The sequence below is a fragment of the Heterocephalus glaber genome, unplaced genomic scaffold (assembly GCF_053883595.1).
Source record: "Heterocephalus glaber isolate CG9 unplaced genomic scaffold, H.glaber_assembly_v1.0 deba00001454, whole genome shotgun sequence".
NCBI lineage: Eukaryota > Metazoa > Chordata > Mammalia > Rodentia > Bathyergidae > Heterocephalus > Heterocephalus glaber.
Window position 1 is genome coordinate 7,204,606 of NW_028258303.1, and position 13,240 is coordinate 7,217,845.

Consider the following 13,240-nt stretch of genomic DNA (forward strand, 5'->3'; position numbering starts at 1 on the left):
CAGAATAGCTCCAAGATTTGTCTGTCCTCATCCTAGGTCGATACTTAGTCTCAAAGATCAACTGTTTCCATAAAAATGTTCACAGTAACTAAATTATTCCTCATTCATCAACGAATAGTCAACAAATGTGTGTTGAACACTTCATAGTGAGGAGGCGTAAGGAATCCACAGCCAGATTCCATAAGCTAAACACTGAAGGCAGCACTCAGTAACTGCATAATCTTGGTATGTTGCCTCATTTCTCTATTTCTCCATTTTTCTCATCTATACAATGGAGAAATTAATAGTGTACTCACTGCAGAGTGTTTCTATGTACACTAAATGAAGGGGTGATAACACAAAATCCTGAGAATCAAAACTTGCACATGAAAGTTTGGTAAGTATTAATTATAATCAACATGGCAAACTGGTGCTGCCATGGATGCAGCTCTTTAAAAAAAGATCAAGGTATTTGGACCTGGCAGTGTGTGCCTGTAATCCCAACATTCTGGGATGCTGAGGAAGGAGGACTGTAAATTGGTGCAAAGCATGGCAACACAGTGACATATCAAAACCCTGTCTCAAAATAAAATATAAAAATGACTAGGGATATAGCTCAAAGCAAAAGCCATGGAGAAAATGCCTAGTACCACCATCAAAAAACAAAAACAAACAAATAAATAAGTCAAGACATCTGCATTTATAGAATTTATTACATAGTAATGGGGGAAGCTAGATGCAGTGGTGAATGAGGAAACCATTAATGAAATGGAAGAAGATGTATAGCTATACAATAATCAGATCACATGTGAAACTATTTTGTCATAAAATATGCAGTTACAAGTATATGCTGCTACATGCGAGAAAGCAAAAGATGCCCCAGCAGCTGGCAGCTGGCCCAGCTCAATCAGTAAGGCTGTGACCTGGAGAGAAGTTAGGCTCCTGCTCACCACTGGGCCCTATTGTTCTCTTATTGAGCATAAACAGCTTTGTAGAACACCCTGTCATCAAGCAAAGTTGCCTGAGATCAGGTGGGATTAAGACAAGTAAGACCAGTGTAGAAAAATGTTTGTGCCCCCTTCCCCTAGAGAAAAGACCCCTGTGTAAGCAACAGAAGTGACAACATCTCCTCACTTTTGGCTGTTATCAGTAACAGCTGATTCTTTCCCAAGGACAGCTCCTGCTTTAGTAAAAATTATTAAGAAACCCAAACACAAAATTAGCTCTCCTCTTGACAGCACTCAGTGTAGACAGAGACCCACTGCTTTGAATCCACCTACAAATTATCTTGCACAAACCGTACCATATGGGGATTCCTAACACAGTGACTGGAATATGCACACTTCTTCCTTTGTGTTGACTCCCTTCTTGCAATGCATCAACAAACCCAATTCCTTCTATTAAAGTTGGCTCTGTGTAGTTGTCAACAGGAGGGCAATGATACATATTTTGGCATTTTTCATTGACAAGAGTAATTATTGTACTAAAACTTCTCATTCTGAGTTGAAATTTTCTGGACTATCAGTTGCATCACATCAATCTATTAATTAATCACTAAATCTACAAACTCTTCAAACATTTGCATACACAGGAAAAGCAGCTATATAAAAATGTAAAAGTTAATTTATGTACAATCAGTAAGTGACTCACTGAAATACTTATTTTTAAAGCCTAGTCTTTACTACATAGATATGATTTTATACTTGGTATCTAATACAAACCCATTAACAAATATTTCATATTAGTATACATGATCAAAGCTTACTCATTGGTAAATATTTTGCATGAGTAAAGGTTTACTTTGTTAGAAAAAAGAAAAAAATATTCCCTGTCTCTTATAATGAGAACAATCTCCTTATTTGTGGAAAGTAATCTTACACACAAGACCTTCAACTCTATATGACACTAAGAGTCCACCAAATTCTAGGATCCCGAACAACTGAAAATGCACTTAATATTTGTTAGACCATATGTTCTGAATAAATGATTTTTGCAACATATTAGTTAAATAAATACTGACCTGCGAGATGCAGGATTTCTGGATCCGACACTGCAGCTGAGGCATGTTACCGTCCCAGGGTTCAGTCCGCAGTGTTTAAAGTAATTAAGTCAGCCTTGTAAACAAGCAGCTGTCCTTTGGCCCAGAGAATCTAACAGCAGATTTTCAAAAAAATTATAAACATTTAAAGAGTAGGTGGTTTGTGTTTGTTTTATTATAATATTTAACAATTGGTCTGTTTATGATCTTAAATCACCTTTTCGTTTTTTTCAAATAGCTACAGATTAACTCCTAAAAAATTAAAGATATTAGTCAATCATTGGGGGCATCGATGTGAAAAGAATATTTATGAGGTGAAACATTCTTTACAATAATGGAAAATCTCTTATTAGCATTTGAATCAAGAGAAGGACCACTGCACCCAGAAACCATCTATTATCACTTGTTATATTTTATGAGGCACACCACTAGTTCATTATTTCATTAGTAAAAGCTGCTAAAAATGTCACTAATTTTGTCAAATTTTAAAAGCTAATATATAAGGAATTTAAAAAGTAGAAATGAAATAAGGAACTAAGTCCCCACATTATCTTTTGAAACTTTGACATGAAATAATCTTTTATTTTATTTTCTAAAATTTACTCATTCAGTTGAAACATGCCTTTAAACACCACCATAAATCTGTACCTACCTAAGTGTCAGTTCCACTGAGTCATCAAAAGCTCAGGAACTGTTCACATTACATGTGTCTTTACTAGAATTCTTGATTTTTCCTCCAGGTCACTTTTAACACCCTTTAATTTTCTGACTCATTCTTTGATACAAAATAATGCTAGAATCATTAAATCAAGGACTCTGAGCAGAATGAAACTTCAAAGTCATCTAATATCACCTCCAACCAAATGTAATAATCTCTTATACAATGCCTCTTCAGAGGTTTATAATTAGATTATAAACTCTTCATATGAGTTTATGATTCCTATGAATCAAAGAACTTGCAAAAATTAATCCACACCATATATAAAACTAAGCTGTAGGCAAGTAATAAATAAAATAAAAGTGAATAATATGATTCACAGCACAGTGCATTTATTAAAACTTCAAATGTACTGTTATGGTGTTGTTGGACATTAAATGCTGATATTGTAACATGAGTCATTGCAGGGAGTCACCGATAAAAACATCCTTTTATTTGAAAAGGAAAAGGTCTGTAATGTTTGGAAAGTTTCAGTCATATGTCTTTTAAACTCTTTATTCCCTCCACAGCCTACTCCCTGAACCCTTCTTCAGACCCCAGGACACATCAGACAGCTTTGAGGACCACACACAGGACTGCTGGATTTCACTCTTAGAAGACATGACTACAACTTATCCCAGGAACCACATGACACAGCAGTCAAAGACACGGTTCCTTGGGCATCTGCACTGCCCAGATTCTCGGGTCCACACTGCCTGGTTCAGCCAGAAACTACCCACAAGTGCAGCGTTCCTCACACTCCAACCCTGCTCATTTCTCACTCGTCTTTATTCCCAACTGCAGCTTCCAAGCTATTGTCTTTCTGCCCTTTTAAGAAACCCAATATAACTTCAAGCTCAAAACTTCTGATTATGTCACCTTGTCCTTCACCTCTTGCTTACAGATGCCAATCCTGGTTGTCAGGGACTGTGGCACTGTTTTCCAATTTCACAACTCATTTGGAAGTGTGGAACAGTTTGTAAGAAGACAAGTTAGATTGCTATGGCCACACTTAAGAAATAAAAATGGCTTAAATTATGGTGCTCGAGGTTCATGTACCCCAAGTGCACAGATTTGTCACTTGCTTTCTTCTGAAGTATGCTATTCAAAGATTTTTAAAAGTTATACCATATCATTTATGTGCTTAAATTCTTGAATGACTTCCAAATGCATGTAGGAAAAAATCTTATAGACTGTAAGTGATTAGAGCGACACATCTCCCTTCAACGACACCTTCTGTTTCCTCCCCAACGCCTACAATATGGTCCTTCACCCCAAAGAGTTTGCTTTCTCTTTGCTTTGTTCTTCTCCCTTCCTTCTGTTCTTTAAAGGACAATCAACTTCTAAGTCTTAAATTCTCATCTTGCTGCTGACTTAAATTCTCTCTTGTTACTGACTGGTCTATCAAAAGTAGACCACTTCTAAATAATTCTCAACTTAAGTTCATTCTAATAGTTTCCATCCTGATAGTTAATATCTTGCAATTTCATATATGTACATTTATTTCATCATTGTCCTCTCTCCTATTTCACAGAAAGATTCACTTAATATGTAGTGGAAATGATGGGATTAGAAAATTACTATTTCCCAATCATCTTAACATTAACCATTTCAAGCAAGAATCTTCAGTGGAAGCTAAAACCAACTGAAGAAAGGGGAAAGAGTAACTGGAAAATTACACAGTGCCAAATCTAGTCACAAGGAAATAAATAAGCTCAAATTAAAGCATGTTCTACAAAATTACTAGCAAAAAGTCAGTCACATGAAATATATATAGAAAAATTCAAGAATGGTTCTAGAATAAAAGATGAAAGAAGTATGACAAATGAATGAAACCCAGGAGCTTGGGTTTTGTTTTTTTGTAAAAGCTACTGTTAGATATATAGCTTGATTTTCCCAAACCATAGGCACCCATTTCATTTTGTTGTTTCCTCTGCTATTCAGAATTTTTTTTTAGTTCAGTGTAGTCCCACATATTACTTTTAAGTGTGCTATCCATAAAATCATTTCCAGAGCCAATATCCATGAGCTTTTCTCTATATTCTCATCCAGATATTTTATAGTTTTGTGTCATGTATTTAAAAAGTCTACAGAGTGGTATTTTTTTTCTGTATGATGTAAGATAAGTTTGAGTCATTTGCATTCTTGGGTTTCCTAGAACCATTTATAGAACACATTATCTTTTGTACATTGAGTGCTCTTGGTCCTGGAATCAAAACTTAGTTGACCTTATTATAGGTGTGGATTTATGTATGGTCTTTATTCTGTTAACATTGGTCTGTGTGTCTATTTCATAACTGTATCATACTCTTGTTTACTGTAGCTTTGTAATATAATTAGAATCATGAAATGTGACGTCTTCAATTCTGTTTTTTTTTCTCAATATCTTTCTTAGAGACATTTGTGGATTCTACAGGAATTTTGAAATTTATTTTTCTACGTCTATAAGCAATGTCATTGGGAACTGCCAAGTGTTATGTTGAGTCTGTATATAGCACAGTATTAATGTTTCTGATTGATGAACAAGGGATATATTTCTATTTTATGTCATCTTCAAATTATTTCTTCAATCTGATAAGTTGTTAATATGCAAAGTTTAAAAAACCATCACCATAAAAAAACCATCACCATATAATTACTATCAATATATTCTCAACTTTTATAAATTCAACTTTGTTTTTGGATTCTGTACCTAACTGAAATCACATAGTTTTAATCTTTCTGTGCCTGGCATATTTCACTTCATATAACATCAAGATATTCATCTATGTTTTCACCAAGGAGTGGGGTTTGTTCTTTCTATGGCCAAATAATATTCCACTGTACATTTATACCAGATTTTCTTTATGCATTCTTTTGTTGAGAAACAATTAATTTGATTCCAGTTCTTGGCTATTGGCCCTAATGCTGACATGAACATGAAGGTACAGCAATCTGCTTCTGTACTTTGACACATAATTTCACTTTCTTCAGATTTATTCCTAGAAAATGGTTCAAAAATACAATAATATTTTTAGTTTTTTTGAGAAACCTTTCTAGCATTTTCATAATGGCTATACTAATTTACATTCCCACTGACAGTACACAAGTGTTCCCTTTTCTACATAACTTCTATGTTTCTTATTTCTACAATAAAAATTACTTACAAATCAGCTCTTAAAAAGTTGATGAAGAACTCAGGAGGGAGGATTCAGGGCTGGGATTTACTGGTGAAGCTTGCTCCAGAGCCAGAGGTAACCAAGGACTCTTGATTCTGTGGGGTGTGACATTTGGGCACCTCTGCTGCTGTCTCCACTGCAGCACGGGGCCAGCGTCCAGGTGGGAGAAGGCACAAGGCTCGAGGTTATGGAAGGGAAGTGGTTACTGTGTATCTTACTGATCCCTGGAACAGCTCCTATTCCGGCTTATGGTGGACAAGACAATGCTATGATTGATATTGAGGATGACCTTGATGATGTCATTAAAGTGGTAGAAGACTCAAAATCAAAAGCAGACACCAGCTTACCTCCTCCATCTCTAAAGGTTACCTCCAAAGCTTCAGTTCCAACAGAAGTCTACTTTGTTGATTCCTTTGACAGAGGATTTCTGTCAGGGTGGAATTTTATCCAAAGCAAAGAAAGATGACACTGATGATGAACTTGCCAAATAAGATGGAAAGTGGAAGGTAGGTGAAAGATAGAAAACAAAGCTTTCAGGAGATAATGGGCCAAGCATCATGCCATCTCTGCTAAACTGAATAAGCCCTTCATATTTGACACTAAGCCTCATTTTGCTCAGTATGAGGTTAATTTCCAAAATGGAATATAATGTGGTGGTGCTTATGTGAAAATGTTCTCCAAAAAACAGAATTCAACTTGGGTCAATTTGATGACAAGACCACTTCTGTGAATATGCTTGGTCCAGATCAATTTGGAAAGAACTAAAAATGACACTTCATTTTGTGCCATAAAAACCCCAAGACAGGTGTATAGGAAGAAAAGCATGCAAAAGGCTAGATGCAAATCTGAAGACCTATTTTACTGGGCAGAATACACATCTTTACACACTAATCCTGAAGCCAGATAATACTTTTGAAATATTGATCAAACTGTTGGAAGGCAGGAACAGCTGCTAGCAAGGGGAATACACTAAATGAGATAATGGCGCTTGTAAATCCTTCACGAATATTGAGGACCCAGAAGACTGGAAGCCTGAGGACAGGGATGAAAGACTCACAATACCAAATCCAGATGGTGTCAAGCCAGATGAGTGTAGTGAACATGCTTCTGCTATGATTCCAGATGAAGAGGCCATACAATATGAAATAATATGAAATAATAAAAATATGAAGGCTGGCTAGATGAATCCGAATATGTACCAGATCCAGACACAGAAAAGCCCAAGGTTTGGGGAAAGGATATGAACAGACAACAGGAGGCTCCACAGATAGTCAATCCAGGTGTGGTATCTTGCAGTGACCTATAATTGATAAACTCAAGTATCTTGATTCATGAATACTTTTGCTTGCAAACAATTTGGTTTGCAAACAGAAGGGTTTGAGAAAATTTTGTTTCTGTTTGTAAACTCTACATCGGCTAACAAACACAACCGTAGGTTTATAATGTATTTTGCTCATATCCATCCCTGCTATTACTCATCCTTATACCCCATCCACCTCCCTCTTATTCTATTACTCTTGTCTAGTAATATTTTCACTTTCACTTCCTTTTCATCTTTTGTTAGATTCTACATATTAGGATAAACATGCAATGTGTGTCTTTCTTAGTTAGATTATTTTATTCAACACGATAGTCTCCAGATTCATCCATTTTCTTGCAAATGATAGAATTTCCTTCTTTTTTTTTTGCTGAAAAACACTCCACTGAGTATATATACTACATTTTTTATCCATTCATTTGTTGATGGTCATCTAGGTTGGTTTCTTATCAAGACTACTATGAACTGTGCTGCAATACAATAAACATGACTATTCAGTTATCCCTAAAGTATGCCTTCAATTATTTCAGGTATATACCAAGTTGTAGTATAACTGGATCAAATAGTATCTTATTTTAGTTTTTTGAGGAAACTGGATACTGATGTACAGTGTCCCTGTATTAACATACATTTCCACAAGGAATGTAAAAAGGTTTCTTTGTCCCTACATCATTGCTAATATTTCTTGATTTTGTTGTGTTTTGTTTTTCCATATTCTGAATGATAGCTATTTTGACTGGGGAGAGATAGAGTCTCAATATACTTTTGGTTTGGATATCCTTAACGTCTACAGATGTTGAAATATAATGTTGGTTTTATATGTATAATTGAATACACACCTGAAATGTTAAACCTTGAGGCAAATTACAAAACAAGGTGCCACGTTCACTCATCTGTAAAATGACAATGGTAAGAGTACTTACATGGAACACCTTTTTAATAAATGAGTTAATGCAAGAAAAGTCTTGAATGGTTCTGAGCCCGCGGTGTATTTCTTACTCCCTTCCTCGAGTTAGAGTGTTTCTTTGCTTTTCTTCAACATCCAATTATATAGGCTTTCTAGAATAAATACTTCAGTAGAAGAGGCAAAGAAAGGGATTCTAGCAGGTTGGTAAAAGAAAATCATGTACCAAGCAGTAGGGATTCACATAAATAGCTATCAAATCTCTTTCTTATCTTTTAATATATTAAGGTAGGCCTCAGAATATCCTATTGGTTTGCAAAAATGTATGAGACCAGAGCACTTGGAAGGAAGAATCTACACCTCTTCTGTACACTATCATAGAACAGAAGAATCCTATGGGTATTCCAAAGAACAGGAAAGAAGTGCATAGGAATGGAGAGAGCCTCTGGTCGTGGGTAATAGGTCTGAATAAACTCTCAAAAACAGACTGATGATTAATGAGATTAGGTAGACAAAGCCTTTAAAATCCATGCTCTAGTATATGGACAGAGCGGAAAAATGGGACAGCTCAAAAGTGAGTGAATACCAGTGAGGAATGACCCAAAATGACTCATCTCTAGAGGTATTATCTGTGAGACTGAATGTTTTATGTTGAGGACTAGCTAAATATCTGCACAATATGTCGGTTATAGGTAAGTCCCCTGGAAACTTGAATCAGTCCTGGGGGAGTCAGATAGTTGACAGAACCCTAGTTGACTGAGGTCACCTATCTACCGTTTGCAGGATATGGCATCTCAAAATCAACAGGAGACCAATATGTATATAAATAAATACATGTACTACTAAATTGTTGTCTAAGATTTGCATCTGCTAAATAAGAGATAAAACACTCAAGCTTACCTAGAGATGTAGCTCTCCTGATTTCTCTGATCACACTTCTTACTACTCAACCTCTCCTCTTTGTGTGAGCTGCACTGGCCTGCTTACCACTCTTCAAGTACACTAATTCTCTCTCTGGCTTCTAGGGTCTCAGAATTGCTGCACTCTTGTCATGTGTCTCACACAAACATCTTCATTCTTTGCCACATGTATCCACACAGACATCTTCCTCATTGTTTAACAGGTTTCACTCACTAGCCCCCTCTCTGTAAGGTCCTGTATGGTTTTCATAATATAAAAGGATCAATAGCCCCTATATCATTTCATGCCATCTAGAGCACCATCATTTAGGACACTGCAACATACTGTATACTTTACTTATTTATACTGTGTATGTCTTCTTTTATGCTGTATTTATACTGTATACTTGTCTTTATGCTTTTTTATACTGTCTTCTTTTCTAATACTATATTCTCAGATACCCAGAAAAATACCAAGTACATATTACCATTCAACATACATTTATAACAAATATACTAATACTATCTATAAGCCATAATATAAAGTCACTAATAAGAAATGAAATAAAGATTTACTATATAATACTTGTTTTGTAGGGATTTTTTTTAGGTTTTGGTAGCTTATCTAATATGTTTTATTTCCTTTTCTGGATGAGATGCATAATACAGTACTTCACTCATGACTAAATCAGAAGTAATCTTGGCAGAAGCACTGGAAAACCTATCTACAATGGTACACTGCTTCATTTATTTTTAGAACAGGCCCTTTTCCCAGCTGACTCAAGCCTATTATGGGGTCCTAGATAAGACTATTTGACTTTATTACACCTATATTTCTATCATTAGTTAATCAGATCTTCAAATGTTCCCCTGGTACTATTTTGGTTATAAACAATATCAGATATAAACGTTATTTGAATTCAATGAATTCTTCCTATTAAAATGGTGCTCATCATTTGAGGTAAGACAGAAGATATAATACACAAGTGGAAAACATCTTTTAAAGAAAGTAAAAAGTATAAGTCCACATGTAGAAGCTATTGAATATTTATAATAAAAACGTGTGATTACAAAATGCATTTCAAATACAATTTGGTAAAAAATAGGAAGACTGATGAAAATTAAGCTGTCTTTCAATTACATTTTAGAAATGTAGTATATTGTATTTAATTCCAAATAAAAGAGATGAGATAATGGCAGATCCAAAGATAAATATCCAGAAAAATAAAAAGCCGTAAATTGTGTAATTCATCATTAATATTTGGCTGCAGTATCAATGACAATCTTTCTGAGCTGTGTATCATTTTTATAGAGTATATAACAGTTGTTTATGCTTCTCTTCCTTGTAAAACATGTCTACTGAAGAGAAAACCAGTTTATGTTTATCAGTTTCACTAAATATCATGAGGCACCTAATATTTACATCTCCAACCCACCAGCAGCAAGATGTTTCTGGTGCTGGTCTGCTGGATATACTGAGTAGTAAGATTTTAGAAGTTAATATACTCTTAGATATATTGAGTTAACAATATGAAAGAAAAAGTGAGTATCTGCTACTCAAAAATGTGCTCCTTTTTCTCCTTCTGTCCTTTGAAGAGTGAATACAAGTGTTGCACTAGAGTTGAACAAAAGCCCTGTACTTAGATAGAATTTGAATACTGACTGAAAACTTGGATAATGTACCAAAAGATTAAAATAACATCTACTACACAGAGCTGTGATGAGATTAAATGAATACAATGGTGCCATAACATTCAGAAAATACAAGCTTGATTCTTCACTCCATAATTAAAACTTATTTTTCTAAATAAGTACTAAATGTTTTCAAAACCTGTTTTGTTTCTAATTAAATTTATATTAGATCTCAAAAAATTATACACTTTAGTTTTCAAAATATTACCCATTACAAAAATGTTTGTGTTTAGTCTAAAATTCCTGAATGAGAAGCCGAAATCCCACCCAGAAAAGAGCTGTACAGGTGCACAAGCTTCAGCCAGAGGCCCGCCATTCCATTGGGAACAGCCAAGGACACGCCTGGAAAAGAGCTACACAGGCACACAAGCAATACCCAGAGGCTCACCTCAATACCATTGATAAGTATGTGGAGACCATAGTCAAAGCCTGCACAGATAACAGGAACTGGGGTGCACAGACCCCAGCCAAAGCCCCTCCCAGACAACAGCTACATAGGGGCCCCAGCGAGAGGCACACCTAGATACCATCACAAGTGCACTCAGGCCCCAGCCAGAAGCCTGTCCAGACAACAGGTCAGCTCGGATCCAGAAGGCCAAGGCTCTGAACCCAGAAACTGGTGTACTGGTGAGCAGCAGAGTAAAGGCTGCTCCGTGGTTTGCTGAGAACTGAAAACCACAGGGTGAGCAAAAAGTCACCTCAACAAATGCAAAGCAGGCTGCATCTGTTGAAATGACAAGACACATAAATAAGTTTCAAAAGCAGACTTCCAGATCACCTAAGTCAACTCCAAAGGACAACGAGATGGAAAATTCTGATACTCTACCACCTGGACTCCCTGAACTGGCAAAGAAAGAGGACCTAGAAAAAATGAAATCAGAACTAAATTCTCAGATAACAGCAGAGATTGTGCCCATAGTACAAGATATGATTAGTAAATTTACAGAAGACACAGATAAAAAAAAAATAGAGGAGCTGAGGAACATGATGGAGTTCCAACATAGGAAACAAATGGAATCCACAAAACAGATGCAAACAGATTTCCAAGAGATTAAAAACGCCATTGAAAGTCTACACAGCAGAATGAGCCAATGTGAGGACAGAATTTCAGGTATAGAAGATAAGACGGCAATTAGTGACCAGGAAAAGAAAAATTGCTTTAAAATTGAAAGGGACCACGAGAAATCAATCTAGGAGCTGCTAGACGATGCAAAGAATAACATCAGACTGAATGGAGTCAGTGAAGAAACAGAAGTAAGTGCAGACAACATAAAAAAAAAGGAAGTGATGGCAGAAAACTTCCCAAATAGGAGAAAAGAACTTGACATACAGATAAGGGAGGCATACAGGATTCCAACTAGCCATGATTAAAAAAAAATCTACATGTAGGCATATAATAATTAAGATTCCAGAAACCCAACAGAAGAACAAAATTCTACAAGCAGTTAAAGAAAAGAAACAAATCACATACAAAGGAAAGCCCATCAAAATCACAGCAAACTTCTCAATACAAACCCACAAGGCAAGAAAAGCATGGAGTAATGTATTTCAAGCCCTAAACGAAAACAGCCTTCAACACGGATTGATGTACCCTGAAACTATCTTTCAAAATTGATGGAGAAATAAGGTACTTTCATGACAAAGAGCACCTTAGGAACTTCATGAATACCAAACCAGTGCTCCAAAAAATTTTAAACAATATCCTAGGAAAAGATGACCAGGATAACAATCCCCTGAAGCCCAGCAGAAAGAATCCATCAAGCGTGACAAGAAATTAAATGCAAAGCAGAAGATTCCAACAAAAAGAAAATGTTAGCCAAGGATAAGTAAATACATATCAGTTATACCCATCAATTTTAATGGTCTCAATTCACCAATCAAAACAAATAAATTGGCAGAATAGGTCAAAAAGCAAGATCCAACATTATGCTTCATACAAGAAACACACTTAATTCAAAAAGAAACTCAAAAACTGAAAGTTAAAGGGTGGAAAACAATACTCCATACGACAGGAACCCCCCAAAAAGCAGAAGTAGCTATCCTCTTTGCAGACCAAGTGGATTTCAAATCAACACTGATTAAGAGAGACAAAGAAGAATACTACATCCTTCTAAAGGGAAAAATCCTAGAGGAAGAGATGACAATCATAAATATCTATGCACCAGACACTAGTGCACCCAACTATATAAAACAAATACTAATGGACATGCAAAACCATATAAGCACTAATACAGTAGTAGTGGGGGACCTCAATACCCCACTGTCACAATTACATCAACTAGACAAAAAAATAAACAACGAAATACTAGAACTCAATCAAACTCTTAAACAAATGGACTTACCAGATATTTACAGAGTGTTCTATCACACAAAATCAGAAGACACATTCTTTTCAGGTGCACATGGGTCATTCTCTAAAATAGACCACATACTCACTCATAGAAGATGTTTAAGTAACTGCAAAAGAAGTGAAGTTATCCCCTGTATATTAACAGACCATAGTGTGATGAAATTGGAGATCAATAGCAAAACAAACTGCAAGAATTTCATAAACA

The 13,240-nt window shown here is 35.8% G+C and overlaps 1 protein-coding gene and 1 pseudogene across 5 annotated transcripts in view; one reads left to right on the forward strand and one right to left on the reverse strand.

Annotated features, from left to right (window-relative positions):
- Grid2 (glutamate ionotropic receptor delta type subunit 2) overlaps positions 1-13,240 on the reverse strand; it is a 1,480,136-nt gene that overhangs the window by 1,411,990 nt on the left and 54,906 nt on the right. The gene's annotated exons all lie outside the window — the stretch shown is intronic.
- LOC147827123 (calnexin pseudogene) lies at positions 5,904-7,309 on the forward strand (annotated as a pseudogene).